Raw genomic sequence first — 21,692 nt, 5'->3', positions numbered from 1 at the left:
CTGGGTAGCTGCAGATGTTTCTCTATCAGGGTGCAAAGAGAGAATATCTGCTGTACTGTAGGTGTCAGGAAAAGCATACAGCTTGTAAATATTCAGATCCACTCAGTTGCCCCAATCCACCCCAAAACAAAGGGATTAAAGAGTCATAAAAAGAAAAATTTCATACTTTTCCGCCTGTAAAAAAATCAGATTAATTAATAATCAAGGTCTGGTTAAGCAGGTTTAACAGAATTGACAGTTAAGGAATGTGATTCTTTATTTCTACTTTTATTCGATCCACAACCCAGAATTGTAATGTATTGGGATTTTTACTTGAACTGTTTCATATGTCTGTTTGAATGCTGCTTAAGGTTGCTCAATGGTGTGTCTGTGTAACCGTCACTAACTAAGCCAGACTTGTTGTCTCCAAGAAAATCATTGGATGATTTGGGGCAGAAATGGGTTCCTTTAAACCTATTGGCCGCCACCTAGTGGTCAACCATATAAGTAGCTGCGCACCAGCCTCTGTTTCAGTTCTGTTACTGTTTGCCTCAATAAAGCAATGTTCCAGTTTGCAACCTTCCGTCCCGCTTATTGCATGCAAAGAACCGGCTACACAACAAGAATCACTTGCTGAAATGGGCAGTCATATTAATTGAATTAATGAAATAAATAAATAAAACTTAAAGTTATTTTTAAAGTTATAATCTTATAAATACACTTTTGCCTAAACCGAGACTCCATGAGTTTAACTGAAGCTTTTATATTATTGAGAGGAACTATAGTAGCAGAATTTTGAATTGTATTTTCCTTTTCCTTCTTATATTAGTGGATTAAGGTGGAACCAGTCTGGGACTCTTTCTCATACTTTTTCTGTTTCCTGAGCTTAAAACATGCTTTTGATTTTGTACCTATTTATATATATTTTCTCCAGGATCATGTCTGTACTTTTCTATACTTAGTTCTTGTATGGCAAAGAGTGCCAAGGAATAGGCTAAGCTAGATTCTAGTAAGAGATCATTCCACAGGACAGATGCCATTGCAGAGAAATGTTGCTGGATGTCAAGCTTTCTTACATCACAAAAGTGGGGAGCTGTCAGCTATTTCTCTAGAAAGAGATGCATTGGATCAAATGATTGAAGAAGACATTTCTGCAGGTGCCTAGGCACCCTGCCATACTCAGCTTTATAGTTTTAAAGATTAAAACAGCACCATGAATTGCACACCAAAAACTACTTTCAAATCATGATGTACTTCCAGGGACAGTAGGACCACTCAAGAAGCAATGGTAATGTTGATAAGAGAGCTATGGTGATGAAAAATCAATTCAATCTTCTTTGGGCTCAATGCTGGTTTATTTCAGTCCCTAACAGCAGCTACACCTAGACAAATTTCTCATAGAAGCCATGAACTCCCCTCTGCCTTTCACCCCTAGTCCCCTGAACATGGAAATTGAAGTTACCTAATATCACAAAAACAAATGGAATCAAGACCAGGAATTTAGTAAGGGATCCTGAGCTAAGGCTGACTGCATCAACTATGTCATTGGAACTGAGATAGTTAATTGGGGCAAGGTCAGTAGCAAATTTTGATCACATTGAACAGCAGCATTATATATTGCTGAGGCATGCTCCATGCACTTCTGCATTTTCATATTCAGATACTGTATATCTGTCATTTGAAGGGCATTATTCAATTCATCATCTGCTACCTTCACTGCCTGAAAGATACTTTAGGCAAAGGGTGTCCTTTTCTGCTGCTCTATTTGTTGTAAGAGCTTCACTGCATCTTCTATGCCTAATCCATTGCTTTTAGCCTAGAAACGAACAGTACAAATAAAAAAAGATTTGATGGAATGGAGCAAAATGTTCAGATTTTATCTGGTGCATCAAAGGTAGCCTTTAGAGACACGAACACATGTGGGGGCACATGCAAGCATTCTGAATTCCATTGGTTAAAATATTGTGCATCAGCAGCTTAAAACCTTGATACTGTCACACAGCATTAAGTGAACAATCACATACACAGATCAAATGTAATGCTAATCTTCCATATTGATAAGCAAAGTAACAGCCAAATTTCCACTAGCTATTTTGTCTAGATTACTTGATTTCACTGCACCCTCTTGAATATCAAAATCATTCTTTTTGACATAAATTGTCTTCTCTAGTATAAATATTTCAGGACAAAAGGGTATTCTCACATAGAATAATTGCCCTGGTTCTAACTTAAATTGCATAATCACAATGGAAAAATATATCTTATATATATGGCAACATACACTACACGCTATTCTAGTTAATTCAGATAAATTATGCTTAAATTAAGACATTTACTGTGAACAATAAGTAAAGGCAACCCCCATCTACAGGATTAGGTTTCTTATCCAGGCTGGTAAAAAGGAAGGCAAGATTCATTTCTTTCTCAAAGTGGTTCAGCCCAGTTGTCATTTATTCCAACAAAGCAATTTAAGTGCAAAAATCCAACTACTGTACAAAAGATTATTTTCATCAAGAAACCTAGCCATACAGTACAAGGTTGTAGTCTGAATCAAAAGCATATTTCTGTTGAAGACCTCATACTGAGATCTTCTAATCACTTTTTAGTGAAAAGAGGGAATGTACACTATAAATATACACTATATCCCCTTCATGGATTACTGCCTTGTTGTCGTGAAGGGGCTTGCATAATTCAATGAAGCTATGAGCTAAGCCGTACAGGGCCACCCAAGATGGTCAGGTCATAGCAGAGAGTTCTAACAAAATGTGATCCACTGGAAAAAGGAAATGGCAACCCACTCCAGTATCTTTGCCATGAAAACCCCTTGGACAGTACCAAAATGAAAAAAGGTATGACGCTGGAAGATGAGCCCCTCAGGTTGGAAGCTGTCCAATATGCTACTGGGAAAGAGCAGAGGGCTAATACTAGTAGCACCAGAAAGAATGAAATGACTGGGCCAAAGCCTAAAGGACGCTCAGCTACGGATGTATCTGGTGGTGAAAGGAAAGTCCGATGCTGTAAAGATTTTTTCTCCATAGGAACCCCAAAATGACAGAATGATCTCAGTTTGAATCCAAGACAAACCATTCAATATCACAGTAGTCCAAATCTATGCCCCAACCACCGGTGCTGAAGAGGATGAAATTGACCAATTCTATCAAGCCCTACAGCACCTTATAGAACTAACACCAAAAAATGATGTCCTTATCATCATGGGGGATTGGAATGCTAAGGTAGGAAACCAAAAGATAACTGGAATAACAGGCAAGTTTGGCCTTGGAGTACAAAATGAAGCAGGGCACAGGCTGATAGAATTTTGTCAAGAGAATACGATGGTCATAGCAAACACTCTTTTCCAACAACCCAAGAGATGGCTCTACACATGGACATCACCAGACGATCAACACAGAAATCAGATTGACTATGTGCTCTGCAGCCAAAGATGGAGAAGCTCTATACAGTCAGTAAAAACAAGAACAGGAGCTGGGTGTGGCTCAGACCATGAGCTTCTTGTTGCAAAATTTAGGCTTAAACGGAAGAAAGTAGGGGAAAGCACTAGGCCACTCAGGTATGAACTAAATCATATGAAATGGTATAGGGTTTACTGCCTTAGCAGGGGGTTGGACTAGATGACCTCCAAGGTCCCTTCCAACTTATTATTATTATTATTATTATTATTATTATTATTATTATTATTATTATTATTATTATTATTATTATTATTATATCCCTGACGAATATACAGTAGAGGTGACAAATAGATTTAAGGAATTAGATCTGATAGATAGAGTGCCTGAAAAACTATGGACAGAGGTTCACAACGTTGTACAAGAGGTAGCAACTAAAACCATCCCAAAGAAAAAGAAATGCTAGAAAGCTGTCTGAGGAAGCTTTGCAAATAGCTGAGGACAGGAGGGAAGCGAAAGGCAAGGGAGAAAAAGAAAGATACACCCAATTGAATGCATAATTCCAGAGAATAGCTAGAAGAGATAAGAATGCCTTCTTAAATGTACAGTGCAAAGAAATAGAAGAAAACAATAGAATAGGGAGGACTAGAGATCTCTTCAAGAAAATTGGAGAGACGAAGGGAACATTTCATGCAAAAATGGGCATGATAAAGGACCAAAATGGCAGGGACCTAACAGAGGCAGAAGAGATTAAGAAGAGGTGGCAAAATTACACAGAAGAACTATACAAGAATGAGCCTAACATCCCAGATAACCACGATGAGGTGGTCACTGACCTCGAGCCAGACATCCTAGAATGTGAAGTGAAGTGGGCCTTAGAAAAGCTGAGCAACAACAAAGCTAGTGGAGGTGACAGTATTCCAACTGAGCTATTCAAAATCTTAAAAGACGATGCAGTAAAAGTGCTACACTCAATTTGCCAGCAAATTTGGAAAACTCAACAGTGGCCACAGGATTGGAAAAAAATCAGTTTACCAATTCCAAAGAAAGGCAGTGCCAAAGAATGTTCAAACTATTGCACCATTGCACTCATTTCACATGCTAGTAAAGTTATGCTTAAAATCCTACAAGCTAGACTCCAGCAGTATGTGGATCGAGAACTTCCAGAAGTACAGGCAGGATTTCGAAGAGGCAGAGGAACTAGAGATCAAATTTATTTTCCTGGGCTCCAAGACCACCGCAAATGGGGACTGCAGCCAAGAAATTAAAAGATGCTTGCTCCTGTGGAGGAAAGCCATGGCAAACCTAGACAGCACACTAAAAAGCAGAGACATCACCCTGCCAACAAAAGTGTGTATAATCAAGGCTATGGTCTTCCCAGTTGCAATGTATGGCTGTGAAAGTTGGACCATAAGAAAGGCTGACTGCCAAAGAATTGAGGCCTTTGAACTATGGTGCTGGAGAAGACTCCTGCGAGTCCCTTGGACTGCAAGGCGATCAAACCGGTCAGTCCTAGAGGAGATCAACCCTGACTGCTCTTTAGAAGCCCAGATCCTGAAGTTGAAACTCAAATACTTTGGCCACCTTATGAGAAGGAAGAACTCACTGGAGAAGAGCCTAATGCTGGGAAAGGTTGAGGGCAAGAGAAGGGGACGACAGAGAATGAGGTGGCTGGATGGAGTCACTGAAGCAGTAGGTGTGAGCCTAAATTGACTCCAGAAGATGATAGAGGACAGGAAGGCCTGGAGGAATGTTGTCCATGGGGTCGCAATGGGTCGGACATGACTTCGCAGCTAACAACAACAACAACACTATATAAATGCATATATAAAATTTGAATGCAGATTATCTGAGGAACTGTTTCACTCCAATGGGATTGGCTGCCAGAAGGGGCATGTGAAGACAATCCCTGTTGGTCAATTCTGGCTGGCAGGGTCCAGGAAAAGAGCCTTTTCTGTCATGGCACCCACCCTCTGGAACATCATGCCCCTCTGAGGGGAGAACTGCACCAGCCATTTTGGCCTTCAGAAAGGGCTTGAAGACCTGGCTCTGCCAACTGACTCAGGGCCCCAATCATTCAGAATGTGGTTAATAGACCCACACCTCTTCCATTCTGCATCTTGCTACCTTCTCCCCATCTTTGCCCATTTTAAATTAAATTTAATGTTACTATTTAATGCTTTATATTGGTGTTTTAACGATTGTAAGCCGCTTAGGGTCATATTTAGAAGAGATGGGTGTTATATAAGTTTAATAAATAAGATAATAAAATAAATTTTATATTATTTATGGGCTAAATTAGCGCTACAATTCCTGCATGGCAAAAACATAAATGATCACTAGATGACAGGAAACAGATGTAGAATATTAGCAACCACCCAGTAGTCCAGCTTTGTCCACTCTAATGTATTTTATTTGAACAGTACTTAGTACTTTTAATTTTAAATGTACACAATTACAACCACCACCAATGTGATTACATTGCTTTATTCTATTTTTCTGAATTTAGATTCATGAATTTGCATAATGCCTGAATACATTAAATTAGAGTTCAAGGGAGCAACCTATCAGTGAGTTTGCACTCTTTTGTGCATATTCTATAATTATCTACTATAAATCCTGTGTCACTTTAATATATACTTTCTTTATAAGGAGTCTGAATATATTAATCATGTTGTAATAGAAATAGCAATAGCATTTAGGCTTATACACTGCTCCATAGTGTTTTACAGCCCTCTTTGAGCAGTTTACAGAGTCAGCATATTGCCGTCAACGATCAAGGTCCTCATTTTAACAACCTTGGAAGGATGAAAAGCTGAGTCAACCTTGAGCCGGTCAGGATTGAAATTCCAGAATGGGCAGAATTAGTCTGTACTCTAACCACCAGGGCAGTAATGGCAGTGTAACGGATTACCATCTTGTCACATTTGCTTATTTATTCTGTTCTGTACACCATCACTACTACTAAAACATTGCATCTGTTTGGTTGTTTGTAACCTTCAGTTGGGCAAAACAGTGCATCACAGGGCAAGAATTTTTGAACCAACGTACCTCAAATGGGCTATCTTACAGAATCCAGGAGCCAGAACTCCCATGAAATTTGGCAAAATTGTGGCTGTTTCAGTGCTACTGCAATGCTGTGGTCTCATACATTTCCAATGCTCCCTGCCAGGTTCCCACAAGGAAAGAAAGACAGCAGGTGGCTACTGCTGGGTGAGGAGTGTGCAAGAGTTTAATGAGATGTGAGAGGGGGAGTGCAAGTGCGCTTCAGGTTAGGGAGAGTGTGCAAGGTAGCATGAGATGCATCGAAATTCATGAGGCTGCCATGTTTTCTGATGCTTACAAGTTTCATCCTCCTGAGTGTCCCTCGGAGCCATCACTTATGTATATTTTATAAGTCTACCCTAACGGTTTTGACCCATTTCAACAAGGTGCTTTTCACTGGAAAGATGAACTAGTTCTCCTTCTCAGAACAGACCAGCAATAGGTAATATACTATTCCAAGATATCTATAGATGTGTCAGGTATATTATTTGGGAAACACTTTGAATAATCACATAAATGATATAAAATGATAAATATTATTATTGCATTGGTTGATGTAGTGCAGTCATATCACACTCAAGGCCAGCAGGCCAGATCCAGCTCGCAATGTGTTTAGATCTGGCCTGCAAGCAGAATAGGAGGAGGAGGTGATTGAGTAGTTACCTCCTCACTTCTTCAGGTTTCTTGCCAATGGCAGTGTTGTGATTCAGGGTCAGCCTGTGGGTTCGGCAGTTGGGTTGGATGACTCAGAGGAGGAGGAGGGGGGTGTTGAAGACCTTGCTGAGGGGGTTGAAGATCTTGCTGATGAGAGCCCTCAGCCAGGCCCCTCCCACTTGGTCACCACGGAGACCCAGCTGTGTGAGCCTGACAGCGTGGATGAAGATGACACACAGCTGGCCCTGTTCAAGGACGCCCGACGCAGGAGGCAGTCAATTAGGAGTAAACAGAGGAAGGCAATGGGGCTTCCCGGAAGGAGGCAGAGAGAAGCCACGCCTGAACTCTATATAAGGGGAATGTGTGGGGAGGGCTGGTTTGCTGAAGGCAACCGCTTGGATAGTTCATGTTTCTTTAAGCTCCTGTTTCTTGGTTTGTCTTGTTCCGTTTGTTTTTGTGGTAATAAATTTGGCAGGCGTAATTCCAGCCTCTTGCCTTCTTGTAAAAGGGGTTGTCCCTGCCTTTTCTGCAGGGCCGGTAGCAGGCTGGTACAGAACAGGCAGCAGTGGTAACAGAGAACAGACAGTTGCAGCTTCTCCAACATTTGGAGCTGTACGGCAGCAGTAACCACAGGAGTGAGCAGTCATGGATCTGTGATGACTCACAGCAACCTGTGGGTGTGGCTGGGTAGGCGTGGCTGGTTAGGTGTAGCTGGCTTGGCCCCACTGACTTGGGACAGCTGGGTCAGCCTGGAACAAGTTGCACAGGCCAACTCAATGTGGAGACACCTCAGTGCCACACAAGCTCCTTGCCTCCCCAAACTGCTGGCAGCCAAGCACACATGCACACACACACACACACACACACACACACACACACTGCAATCCACGTTTGGGGACTTTTATCCACAGAGGAAGGCAAGGTCCTTCTCCCCAAGCCCAGGCATGATAGATAGTTTGCCAGCTCAGATGTAGATAAAAGTTTCCAAACTTGGAATGGTGCACGCATGCATGTATGTGCACAGTACACCAAAGGAGACATTCTTCTCCCAATCCCAGACATCCAGGTATGGGCATTTCCCTGTCTGGTGCCCCCTCCCAGGAAAGCAGGAGGCAGAGGGTAACACCGCTGCATGTGGAAAAACAAAGTCAAGCTTTTGCCTTGACAGATCTCTGGAGAACAAGAAGAGGAGGCGGGGGGCAGCACTCCCCAGTCCTGGATGAGAGAGGCTCACCCTTCTAAAAAGGGAATTCTTTCTAGAATGATGGTGGCTTGTTGGAGCAGCCTTCCCTCATGCAGCTCCCTGCCACTCCTCCTTCTCTCCAGAGATCTTTGTAATTCCACCAAAAACTTTGACATGCTGCACGCACGCACACATGCACCATCCCAAACCTGGAGACGTTTATCCATATCTGAGCTTGCAAGTTGCCAATCATGCCTGGACTTGGGGAGAAGGACCTCTCCTTCCTCTGTAAATAAGTCCCCAAACTTGGAATGCGGTGTGTGTAGGGGGGACACATCAACACACACGCATTTGGATATCAGCAGCTTGGGGAGGCAAGAGGTTTGTGGGGCACCAAGCTTTCCCCATATCGAGTTTGATTTGTGATTTGTTCCATGCCAACCCAGCTATCCTCAGCCAGTGGAGCTGGGCTGGCTGCACCTACCTGGCCACACCTACCTAGCCACTCCCACTGGCAATACCGAGTCTGAAGTAGCTCGAGGGCAAGGACCACGCGGAGACAGCTGGCTCAGGTTGACACTTTATTGAGGTACCGGACAGATGACAGGGCAGTGGCTCCGCTCTTTTATAGCCAGCCGGTGGCTGGCTGTCCAATCCGCTTGTCATCCTTCTCCCGCTGGAAAGCTGGTCCAATCGGTAGTGGCTCGGTTTGACAGCTAGGAGTCCTTGTGGTGGCTGCGCTTGCGCAGTAGGCGGCTGTGCTGACAGCTGAGAGCTGACAGCTGCTGCGCGTGCGCGGTAGCATGCGGCAGCTTTTGTCAGCTGTCAAAGCTGCCACGTGTATTTCTGTCAACAGTTTTTACCTCACAGATTTAAACAGTTGAACATGTATTCATAACTTAACAGTATAACATTAAATACATAACAGAGTCAGCCGCATTGAGAAAGCAGCATCAAGCTGGCCACGCTCACTCAGCCACACCTACCTAGTTGCAGTGTCCCGGCTGTGACCACCCAGCCACATCTATCCATCCACGCCCATCTGACCCTTTGAGGGCAATCATAATGCTGCTGCAATCCCCAATGAAATTGAGTTTGATACCCCTGATGTAGTGCCTAAAAGATTTTTTTTAAGGTCTCACATTTTAAAAAGGTTATATAAGCAGATTAAGACTTCATAGAAAATTTTATTTCTGATGAATGCTATTCAGTTCTTATAAGCAGAAGTTTTATTTAAAATAAACAGGAACACAATGGCTAATGACTGTTCCCTGAAATTGCACTGAAATAATAGTTTAAAAAAGACAATGAAGCAAATTAGAAAATTAGTTTGTACCAATCCCTAAAAGAATCATTAGTAAGCTCATTTAAAAATATGGGCAACTGATCTACATTTCCCCAAAGAGATTTCCACTGAACATGAGTGGTGATTAGATGCCACTTAAGTGCGATATTTGTTAAATGTGACCTAATGAATGTATCATGACATAATTTATACAGGAGGACCATAATGAGTATGTTCTTTTCTCTTGCACTTAAAGATATAAGAGTGATTTTAAAGTTTAAAAAAAAACAGAAGAAATGTTCTTGTAGTTGTATGTTTGCATCCATTCTACTTGGATTTGCTTGCCCTGATTAGATTTCTAGTCTTTTCTTGCAACCTGAGATTCTTCAGGGCTACAATTAAAGGAATTTGGTTGCTAAGAAAAATTATGAGAATTTTCTCTTTCAACCCTATCTCTGCAGAAAGTTTCCCTAAACATTCTTTGTTGTGCGCACACGCAACACAAAGAGAGAGAGAGAGAGAGATACAGATGACCTCCATTCTCCCCACCCACTACCACAAAATCTACTGGAACAGTATGCAATCTGAGTTGAAATAGGAAATGCTGTTCAGTGGAGCAACATCCTATAAAACCTTAAGGAAAAACTGAGGATAGAAATTGCTCCAACCCCAGGCCTATGTCACAGGTTCTTTTGGACTTGGAAGCAATGTCCACACAGCATAAGTGCTTCTAGCTTTATTCCAGGGCAATATAATAACATAACAACATGAGATTATATCAAAGGATAGAATTTATTTTGCTTTTCATAGAATTTGTTATTGGCCTAGTGTGATTGGACACACAAGGAATTTGTCTCTGGTGCATAAACTTTCAGTGTACATACAAGCAACAAGTGATAAATCATGATTATAATCATAAAATACATTTATCATAAATCATAAGATACAACACTCAGTGATAGTCATAGGATACTAAATAAGCAATCAACCTAAATCATACTAGGATATTAAATAAAACAATATAAATTGTAAGATACAAGCAACAAAGTTATAGTCATAAGAAGATAAGGAACAGGTAATAGAAAAGATGAAAAGGATAATAGTAATAAAACCCTACTAAGTAGTTTGACAGTGTTGTGGGAAATAGTTGCTTAGCAGAGTGATGGCATGGGACTGTCCTTGTGTCTAGTTGTTTTGTTGGTCAATGCCCTATAGTGTCATCTTGAGGGAAGAAGTTGAAGCAGCTTATGTCCAGGATGTTAGGGGTCTGTAGATATTTTCACAGGCCTCTTTCTGGCTCATACAGTGCATGCAAGGTAGGCTGGTTGCAATTGTTTTTTCTGCAGTCCTAACTATCTGTTAAAGTCTGTGCCTGTCTTGTTTGGTTGCAGTGCCAAACCAGACAGTTATTAGAGACAGAATGACAGAATCAATAATTCCTTTGTAGAACTATATCAGCGGTTCCTTGGGCAGTCTGAGCTTTCTGAATCGGCACAAGAAGAGCATTCTTTGTTTTGTTTTTTAATGACATTTTTGATGTTAGCTGTCCATTTTAAATTTTGAGGTATTATAGAACCTAGAAACTTGAAGGCCTGTACTATTGATACGGTGTTGTCTAGTATTGTAAGAAGTGGTAGAGTAGGAGACTTCTCCTAAAATCTACTATTATTTCTACAGTTTTGAGTGTATTCAGTTCAAGATTGTTCTGGCTGCACAATAAGGTTATTTGTTCAACTTCCCATCTGTATGCAGTTTTGTCATTGTCTCGAATGAGATCAATCACTGTTCTATCATCTGCAAACTTCAGTACTTTAACAGAGGGATCCTTTGAGATGCAGTCATTAGTATATAGAAAGAAGAGAAGTGGAGAAAACACTCAGCCCTGGGCGGGGGTTCGGACTGTGCTAATTGTTCAGGTGTCTGATGTGATTTTGCCTAGCTTCACCTGCTACTTCCTGTCTGTTTGAAAAAGCATATGATCCATTTACAAGTGTGGTCAGGCATAGCTACCTGAATCAGTTTAGTTAGAAGAATATCTGAAATGCTGATATTGTATGCTAAGCTGAAGTCTACAAAAAGGACCCTTGCATAGGTCCTTGAAGATTCAAGATGTTGTAGAACTTAGTGCAGAGCCATATTAATGGCATCAATTGCCAATCTATTAGAGAAATTGCAAGGGGTCTAACAGTGGATCTGTGGTAATTTTCTGGTGGGCCAGCACTCACCTTTCAAAGATGTTCATAACTACGGATATCAGAGCAATCAGTCTGTAGTCATCCTACTCCTTTTCGGCACTGGAATGATAGTAGAGCATTTGAAGCAAGAAGGAACATAACACATCTCTAGTGATTTATTAAAGATGCTGGTGAAGATGGGGGCCAGTTGATCAGCACAAGCTTTCAAGCAAAAAGGCGTTACCTTAGCTGGGCCTGGTGCTTTTCCAGACTTTTGTTTATGAAATAGACCTTGCACATCTTTTTCTGTGATCACCAGAGATGGGAGGACCAAAGGGATGAGGTCAGTTGTAGGAGGCTTGGTTATTGTTGGTGTATCTGAGATGGAGATGGTGGCAATAGTTGAAAGTGGTTTCCGCTCAAACCTACAGGTCATCTGCCAGTGGTCAATTCCCTTCAGCATGGAAAGGAGGTTTGCTGTAACCAGTGATAATTTTCAGTTTTCCATACATTTGCTGATTCATTTGTAGACAGCTGATTCCTCAACTTTTCGAGTAGTTTTTTGCTGCTCTGATCTCCCTTGTTAATACATTTCTGGCCTGATTGTACAGCATTCTATCTCCTTTCCTGTAGGCTTCCTACAGGAATCTTAATACTGAAGAATATTTTCCATTCAATTTTATCCAGTTTTCACAGATTGCCTGGACACATCCCTGAAGTTTCCTTGGCAAGGTTTTTCAGAAGTGTTTGCCATTGCTTCTCTTCTAGGTCTGAGAGAATGTGACTGGCCATAGCATAACCCATGACAGCATTTAAACAATATGAGAGAACTAGAAAGAGATTCCCCACCCCCCTACTGACAGTCAGTGTACCACAGAGAAATTATGGCAGATCCTTTCCAGGATAGTAAATATACATAGTCTCCCAGCTCATATAGGTTGTGAACCATAATTAAGCAAACCTGCTTTTCAATGGTCTCATCTTTCCTGGATTTTACCAGGGACAAGGAAGACAAGTATACCTTATGTTGGAATGCTTTGCCCCCCTACCAAGAATGAAACCATCTAGGCTAATATAATGGAATGTGCTGACAATAAGGAGTCTATTTATACTGGCTGGACAATGACACCATCCCAAGTTTATTTTTTATTTTTTATTTTATTTTAATCCCATTTATATCCCGCCCTTCTCCGGGGACTCAGGGCGGCTTACTATCTAAGCACAAATCAAATGTGCTTAGCAATAGCCTTCATTCTATGTATATGCCTGCTTATTAGGGCTTTCGCCCCCCCCCCCAAGCGGCATTATTACAAAGTCAGCTTATTGCCCCCAACAATCTGGGTCCTCATTTTACCTACCTCAGAAGGATGGAAGGCTGAGTCAGTTTCTCAAGGTTAACTGGATTAAAGATGAGAAAAATCATCCTACTTGCACAAGTGTCTTACCAAGGGCAAGGCAGCACCAACTATGATCAAATATGACTAAAATAAATGCTTAATTCTGCATTATGGTGCCAAATTATTATATGAATGTATAAAATCATACAGAGGTCTATATGCTATGCACATTAAGAGAAATAAGTAAATATCACTAATCATTTTATCCTCATTAATCTTCTGGTAGGAGTATCTAACGAGTAGGAAGGACTCACTGGAAAAGAGCCTAATGCTGGGAAAGATTGAGGGCAAGAGAAGAAGGGGATGACAGAGAATGAGGTGGCTGGATGGAGTTACTGAAGCAGTAGTCGTGAGCTTAAATGGACTCCAGAAGATGGTAGAGGACAAGAAGGCCTGGAGGAACGTTGTCCATGGGGTCGTGATGGGTCAGACACGACTTCGCAACTAACAACAACAAGGACTACCAGCACTACAGAGTGAAGGAATAAATCATGCCAGTTATGATGACTGGCAAAAGGACCCCTGAGGCTCACTTGGACAATTTCTTCTGTTATTGAAGAACATTTTGTGAAAACTTTAGAACTTTTCCTTTCACTTTTGCAAATGGAGTAAACATTTTGTCCTACTTCTAATTCGAATATGCAGAAACCATTTCAATTAAACACCAGTTAAGGGCCACCTTTAGTTCTTTTTAGAAACCAAGGGTAGAAGTAGAATATGTAGATCTTGTTTGGGACAAAGTCTGGGATGTTGTGCCTTCTGTGTTTCAAAATAAGCTCATACAGTTTCTCTTCTGAGTGTGGTTCCTTCATCAATATCACACAGGAAATGTGTAAAGAGGTACATTGCACAAAACCATATTGTGGGATAAGGCTAAAAGAAACTTAATCTCAGCCTGATCCCCACCAACAAAATGTCAGGATTAAATGCTTCAGCCCAGCATTAGGAAAAACTGAATGAATCCAGATAAGAGTGAAATATTCGGGAGAAGGCGAGGGTAAAAAAAAAAAATCAAGACTCTGGAAGCAACATATGTTTAAAAAATGGGTTGAAGTTTGCATTGTGCCGTTGACTTTTTTCGCCATTCCTGCATGAACTCTTCAAAACAGTGAGTTTATTTATTTTTATTTATTGAGAAGTCACCATTATTATCTTTACAAATAAGTGGTAAACATATCCAACATACCTTCCTCTCTGATTTTCCCCACAACAACCCTGTGAGGTGGACTGACCTGAGAGAGAAGGACAGGCTCACAGTCACCAACTGGCTTTCATGGTTAAGGTGTGACTTGAACTCATGGCCACCCACTTTCTAACCTTAACCAAACTGGTTCTCATTCCCTGAGATTTCTGCACAGCAGTGCTTTATGAATCAATCTGTGGCATACATTCCTTTGACAGTTTAAACAAACTTTCCCTTTGTGTTATATCATCCTCACTGTTCATTTTATGCTGTTTTTATGATAAAAACAAAAGGACAAAAAAAGAAAGAAGATATTTAAAGGGAGGACAGGAAGGTGAGGGAAGCAGCTGTGAAAAAAGCTTTTGTTCCACAAAAAATGAAATATATTCATGCCATTTTGCATATAGTGAGTATAATGGCTAAAAATAGTTTGCCACTATCTTTTTCCTGGATGTGTTTACAAAAGTCCAGGGATTTGCTGGCCATCTTCCATGAAAGCCCTAACCAGATCTAACTTGCCTTAATCTTTTTCAAAATCAGCCAAGTTTAACCAGAAAAATGTGCATTAGATTAAATGTCATTAAAATGGTATTCATTAAAGGAACATTCCCACAGAGTGATATATAACATCTCATGCCATTTTTTTTATAAAAAAGTGGAAATGTAGCAGGATTAATTCAAAATGTGGAAAACTGAAAATCTTTGATAAGACCACATTAACAGATTTGTCCACTCCCAAATGATATAATTTGGGTACCACAATTAACTATGATTTGTTATGACAGTTCTATTGTGTTTCACTATTTCCCCTCTTTTCCTTCAATTTGTATTCATAAGTGTTTGTTTTTGTCTTTTGTACCAGTTCAATACAAGGAAGGAAGGAAGGAAGGAAGGAAGGAAGGAAGGAAGGAAGGAAGGAAGGAAGAAAGAAAGAAAGAAAGAAAGAAAGAAAGAAAGAAAGAAAGAAAGAAAGAAAGAAAGAAAGAAAGAAGATGAAAACAAGTAGGAAAGGGGGAAAGGGAAAAAGAAGGGAGAAATATATTGCAATAATCTTGATTATAGGAAATCATTTGATCTAATTTTAAAAAAACATAATTTAATGTCAAATGCATGGGTTCATATTGATCAGTCTTTCCATTACATCCATAAGGATCCAGTTCATAAGCAAAAATTGAAAACATATCAGCAATTCAAAACTATGAATCTGGAATCATGCTGTATTTCCAACATTGAAGATTGTGAGCTTCATGCATGAGAAATCCATAATTCATAGAATCGTGGTTTCCAAGCTTTCACTAGATAATTCAAAAACATATTTCCATTTGTAAACTGTATTATAACACCACATCCGTGACATAAATATTTTAAACAGAGAAATAGTGTGACAATCTCATGTCATATGAATAGGTTCCTTCTCCATATTGCGATATAATGAAGTTAATAGCCAGTCCTTCTAAAAAAAAATCAATCCAATAAATGCAAAAAAAGTGTTGACTTCTTTTTTTAATTAAATGTAATATCCTGTTATTTATTTATTTATTTATTTATTTATTTATTTATTTATTTATTTATTGAATTTGTATACCGCCCTATTCCCGTAGGACTCAGGGTGGTTTACAGGGCAGTTAAAACCATAAAATACAAAAATTAAAATCAATTAAAACAATTAATTAAATTCAAGCCCCAAGTAAATCTAAAACCCAATTAAAATTAAAAACCCCTCAGTCTGGGCCAAACAGCTCGAAGAGCCAAGTTTTCAGGTCCCGGAGGAATGAGCGAAGGTTCGGGGTAGTCCTACGTTCCGTACGTAGTTGGTTTCATAGGGCAGGTGCACCCACAGAGAATGCCCTTCCCCTGGGAATAACCCATCAGCATTCATTAACTGTCGGTACCCTGAGAAGGCCCTCCCTGTGGGAGCGCACAGGACGATGGGAAGATGATGCCGGCAGCAGGTGTTCCCTTAGATAGTCCGGACCCAAGCCATTTAGGGCTTTATAGGTCATTACCAGCACCTTGAATCTCACCCAGAGGGCAATCGGAAGCCAATGCAGCTCATGGAGAAGAGGTGTTACACGGGAGTATCAGGAAGCTCCCATCACAACTCGCGTGGCTGCATTCTGCACCAGTTGAAGCCTCCGAGTGGTCCTCAAGGGCAGCCCCATGTAGAGGGCATTGCAGTAGTCTAACTGGGAGGTCATGAGCGCATGAGTGACTGTGCATAGGGCATCTCGGTCCAGATAGGGCCACAACTGGTGCACCAGGCGAACCTGGGCAAAAGCCCCCCTGGTCACGGCTCTTATATGATCTTCAAAACTGAGCCGTGAATCCAGGAGGATGCCCAAGTTGCGAGCCCTATCAACGGGGGGTAACACCTCACCCCCTATTGTTAATGATGGAAAAGCTGGTCAGTCTGAGATGCTGGTATGAACAGCCACTCAGTCTTGGCAGGATTGAGACGAAGCCTGTTTCTCCCCATCCAAACCCGGACCGCCTCCAGGCAACGGGACATCACGTCGAGTGCATCACTGGGTTGATTTGGGGTGGAAAGAAAAAGTTGGGTATCATCAGCGTACTGGTGATACCCCACCCCGAAACCACGAATGAGCTCACCCAGTGGCTTCATATAGATGTTGAACAGGAGGGGAGAGAGGACCAACCCCTGAGGGACTCCACAAAATGAGAGATCTTGGGGCGGACCTCTGCCCTCCCGTCAACACCGACTGCAAGCGGCCCAGGAGGTAGGAGGAGAACCACTGTAAACCAGTGCCCCCACTCCCAACCCCCTGAGATGCCGCAGTAGGATATCATGGTCGATGGTATCAAAAGCCACTGAGAGGTCTAATAGGACTAGGACAGAGGAACAACCCCTGTCCCGAGCCCGCCAGAGATTATTCACCAGCACGACCAATGCCGTCTCCGTGCTATACCCGGGCCTGAAACCCGATTGGTACAGGTCAAGATAATCAGTTTCCTCCAGGAACAGAGGGAGCTGATGCACTACCACACTCTCGACAACCTTCGCCAAAAAGTGAAGGTTGGAGACCGGATGATAGTTATTCAAAATCGCAGGGTCCAGGGCAGGCTTCTTGAGGAGGGGCCTCACCACTGCCTCTTTCAAGGCGGTAGGGAAAAACCCTCCCTCAAAGAAGCAGTTATTACTGCCTGGAACCAGCCTCGTGTTTCCTCCCGGGCTACATAAACCAGCCAGGAGGGGCACAGGTCCAATAAACAGGTGGTAGAGCTCAGCCTCCTCATGATCCTGTCCACCTCATTGGGGGTCACAGGATCAAACTCAGTCCAGATAACACTCTCAAGACTGCTCGATTCCTCCCTGTCAGACTCTGTCCAGTCAGAGTCCAAGCCAGCCTGAATCTGGGCGATTTTATCCACCAGATGATGACTAAACTCCTCGGCCTGCCCCTGCAAGGGCTCCTCTCTCTCCTCCCGATGAAGGAGGGAGTGAGTCACCCAAAACAGGGCGGCCGGGTGATTATCTGCGGACGCGATGAGGGCAGCCAAGTAATTAGACTTCGCCGTCCTCATCACAGCGAGATAAGACCTTGTAAAGGTTCTTAGTTGCAATCGGTCAGATTCAGACCAGCTGGATCTCCAACAGCTCTCTAGACACTGTCTCTGATGCTTCATCTCCCAGAGCTCCAGAGAAAACCATGGAGCCCACCGGCATCTGCGCCGGGTTAGGGGTCACAAGGGGACAACACAGTCAAGCGCATCAGTGGCAACCCTTTCCCAGGCATCCACTAAGGCATCAGCCGAGCTGTGAGTGAGGGAGATAGGAGTAGACCCAAGCACCATCTGGAACCAATCCGGGTCCATTAGGCACCTGGGGCAAAACCACCTGGTCGGTTCTGCAGCCCAGCGGCGGGGGGTGACATAGCGGAAGACCAGCCGCAGGAGATAATGATTGGACCATGACAGGGGGACAACAGTTGGTAAGCCCCCTCCCAGATCATCCAACCATTGTCTAGATAAGAAAACCAGGTCGAGAGTGTGACCCCCCCATGAGTCGGACACTGAATTACTTGGGTCAGGTCCATGGCCGTCATGGAGGCCATGAACTCCTGGGCTAACTCTGACGACCCTCCCAGGGAAGGCAGGTTGAAGTCGCCCAGAACTATGAGTCTGGGAAACTCCACCGTCAACCCTGAGAGGGTGTTGAGCAGCTCAGGCAGGGCCGTTGCCACACAGCTGGGTGCCAGGTATGTTAGCAACAGGCCCAGCTGAGCCCGAGGGCCACATCTCAGGAGGAGGGACTCACTCCTGCCTATCTGTACAACAGTGGTCTCCCTCGGACATAAGGTCTCCTGAATAACCACCGCCACCCCACCGCCCCTACCCTGAGCCCGCGGCCGGTGTAGCACACAGAAATCCGGAGGGCACAACTCAATCAGAGGGACACCGCCCTCTGGGCCCAACCAGGTCTCTGTAATGCATGGCAGATCCACGTGTTCCTCCTCGATCAAATCCCGGATGAGGGGAGCCTTGTTCACAATGGATCTGGCATTAAAGTACACAAGCCTGAGCTCAGGGTCCTGATCCCCCTCAACCCCGGATAAAAGGGTGCCAACCGGAGGATCGGAGCACGCCACCGCTCGAAGACAGCGGGGGCGTGATCCCAGGTGTTGATATGGCCCTCCGTGTAACCGCCTGCTGCCATTCCCAATCGTCGTGGGGATTTGTGACCCCACCCCAGTACAAATGGAATCAAAAGTCCATACCCCCAACCCCATCTCACCGGGAACCATTCTAGGCCCAGACTGACAGCCGGCTGGAGAAACACAGCCCGATTCCCTCCCCTCCCTACCATTCTCCCATCTCCCTAACCCTTTAAAATAACCGGCTAAAAAACATACCAGGGGCCTCTTAATACATTTCCACCAGAGGCCCCTATCTAAGCCCAACCACCTCTTGGGGTCCCAACAATTGGGCCTGTCCTTAAGGGAAGTGAGGGACATGGCGACAGATCGTATCCAGGAGGGAGGAGCCCCACTGAAAGCATACAAGTCCGTGCTAGAGTACCGAATACAGGCCATAGCATAATAAAAACCGCATAGGGCGATAAAACCAAATGGATAGTTAGATGACAATAATGATGTTAATTAAGTCCAGAATATATCTCAGTCCACCAATTCAGTTCAACTCGGCTCTCACCCGAGTCAGCCAGGTAGAGCAACCGCAGCTGCCCTCTCACTGCTGCTGAGGGAAACCCACCTAGGGTGGACTGAGTCCAGAGTACCAAGAAGACCCATCCCATTGATCTCTCACATCAGTGGGTGGTTGATGACCAATCCAGACCGCCCTCTCACCACGGCCTGATCCTGGGACCATGCTGGACTGACAATGGGAAGCCATGGGAGCAGGGGCAAATGTTCGTGTTCTGCCCTGCTCCAACCAACCGGGCATTAAGAAGACGGTCCTGCATGCCAAGACAGTATAAGTCAGCCAATCTAAGGAGCTCAAACCAGCCCCCCCATCCCAACAAAGCACAAAGGCCATGCCGCGGACAGTTCACAAGCCATCGAACCACCATCGGCAGAAAAGCACCCAGCCACAGTCCTAACGGCAAGGCCACACTTCGGATGATCTTCGGGCCAGCAGGTCTTCCGAGAGAAGGGAATCTCCATGCCGCTAAGATGGCGCCCACCCGTTGTTCATATCTCCACGATGCAGAAAAGCACCCAGCAGCAATCCAAATGGCAAGGCCACACCTTGGCTGATCTTCGGGCCACCAGGCCTTCTAAGAGGAAAAGGAAGCCTCCACTCCGCTAAAAACGGTGCCCATCTGCTGTTCATATCTCCGCAGTATAGAAAAGCGTCTGGCAGCAGTTCAAACGGCCAAGGTCTCCACGCCACTCCAAAGTGGAGCCCGCCCGCTGTTAATGTCTCCGCAATGCAAAAAGCACCTGGCAACACCAGCAGCAATCCGAATGGCACAGCCATTCCAAGGGGGAGAGGGGAGCCTCCGTGCCGCTAAAAGCAACACCTGGCTGCTGCTAGCATCTCTGATTCTCCATCGGGTCACCACGCCATGGTTGGGCTTCCCAAATATCACATTTGGAGCTCGTCGTGGAGAGCATGGAGCACAGAAAACAACCGCCGCCATCTTGGGCAGAAAAAAAAATACATACATAAAAGAGTATGATGTTGGCTTGTTTGAATAAACCAAGTTAAAATTAACCACAGTTTGACTTCCGGTGGCGACGCGGCGCCGAAGACAGCCGTCTCCGGGCTGTCTGCTCCACAGCTGTGTTTATCCATCTAAAACAGCGCTGATCAGCTGTTTAGGTGGATTTGAAGCCCCCTCCTCGGGAGAAGAGGAGGGGGTGAGGCCCCAGGTAGGGGTTGAGCTCTCCAGGGCCGCCTGAGCTGAAAGTTTGGGCGGCTGAAGGATTGAGCCCCCCCGAAGCCTGGGTTAGCTCCGAGCTGCGCAGCGTCTCTGCTCCGTGATTTTTGGAGCAGAGCCAGGCGTTAGCAACCACCCCTGCCAGAAGGAAGGACTCTCGAGTATTAAGGTGCAGGCAGAGCGGTACAGGAGGTCAAGGTGAAGTGGACTTTTATCTCTACTCTCTAGCTCAATGGATTTTATAGCTTGAAAGTGAAAGTACGCAACAAGTGAAAGTGGGGAAAGATGGCGGCTAAATCTTCTAAAACTCTTCGGAGTGCGGGAACTTCCCCGGTGCAACAGACTTCGTTGCAAGCTCTGCTTCCTCCTGCACCTCCTCTGGCATTGACGCTTAAGGACTTACAAGATGCTTTTGCAAAGCAATCGCAAGTAATGTCAGATATGATGGATGATAAGATGGAAAAGCTGGAGGCAAAGCTGGAGGAGAAGTTTAGTGCAATGAGGGTCGACATTTTGTCTACAATTGAAAGTGTGGCTGAATGTGTGCAACGCTTGGATGAAAAAGTGGAGGATCTTAGTCAAAAGAATTCTATATTAGAAGTAAAGGTACTAGAGAATGAAAATATAAGGGATAAAATGGAAGGAGAATTGAGCCTTGTCCAGCACCATCAGATGCAGTATGCTATTAGAATCAGGGGCTTAAAAGAGAATCCTAAAGAAGACTTAAAGCAGCTGATCTCTGAGTCTTTGGAAGCAGTATTGGGCCAGCCAGCATCTGAAATAGAGGGAAGTATGGATAAAATCTTTCGTGTAAATTCATGGATTGCAAGGCAGAGGAAACTACCTAGAGATGTGGTGGTCTATTTTACAAAGAGAGCAACTAGAGATGAAGTTATTCATGCTGCTTACGATACTAAATTTGTGGTTGCTGAGCAAGAAGTCCTGGTTCTAAAAGAGATTCCTCCAAAGATTTTAAGGAGAAGGAAAGATTTTGCATTCCTTGCACAGGAACTTAAGAAATGTG

Source organism: Vipera ursinii (assembly GCF_947247035.1).
Source record: "Vipera ursinii genome assembly, chromosome: 7".
NCBI lineage: Eukaryota > Metazoa > Chordata > Lepidosauria > Squamata > Viperidae > Vipera > Vipera ursinii.
The sequence above is the reverse complement of the archived record's forward strand: the minus strand, read 5'-3'. Positions refer to the sequence as shown.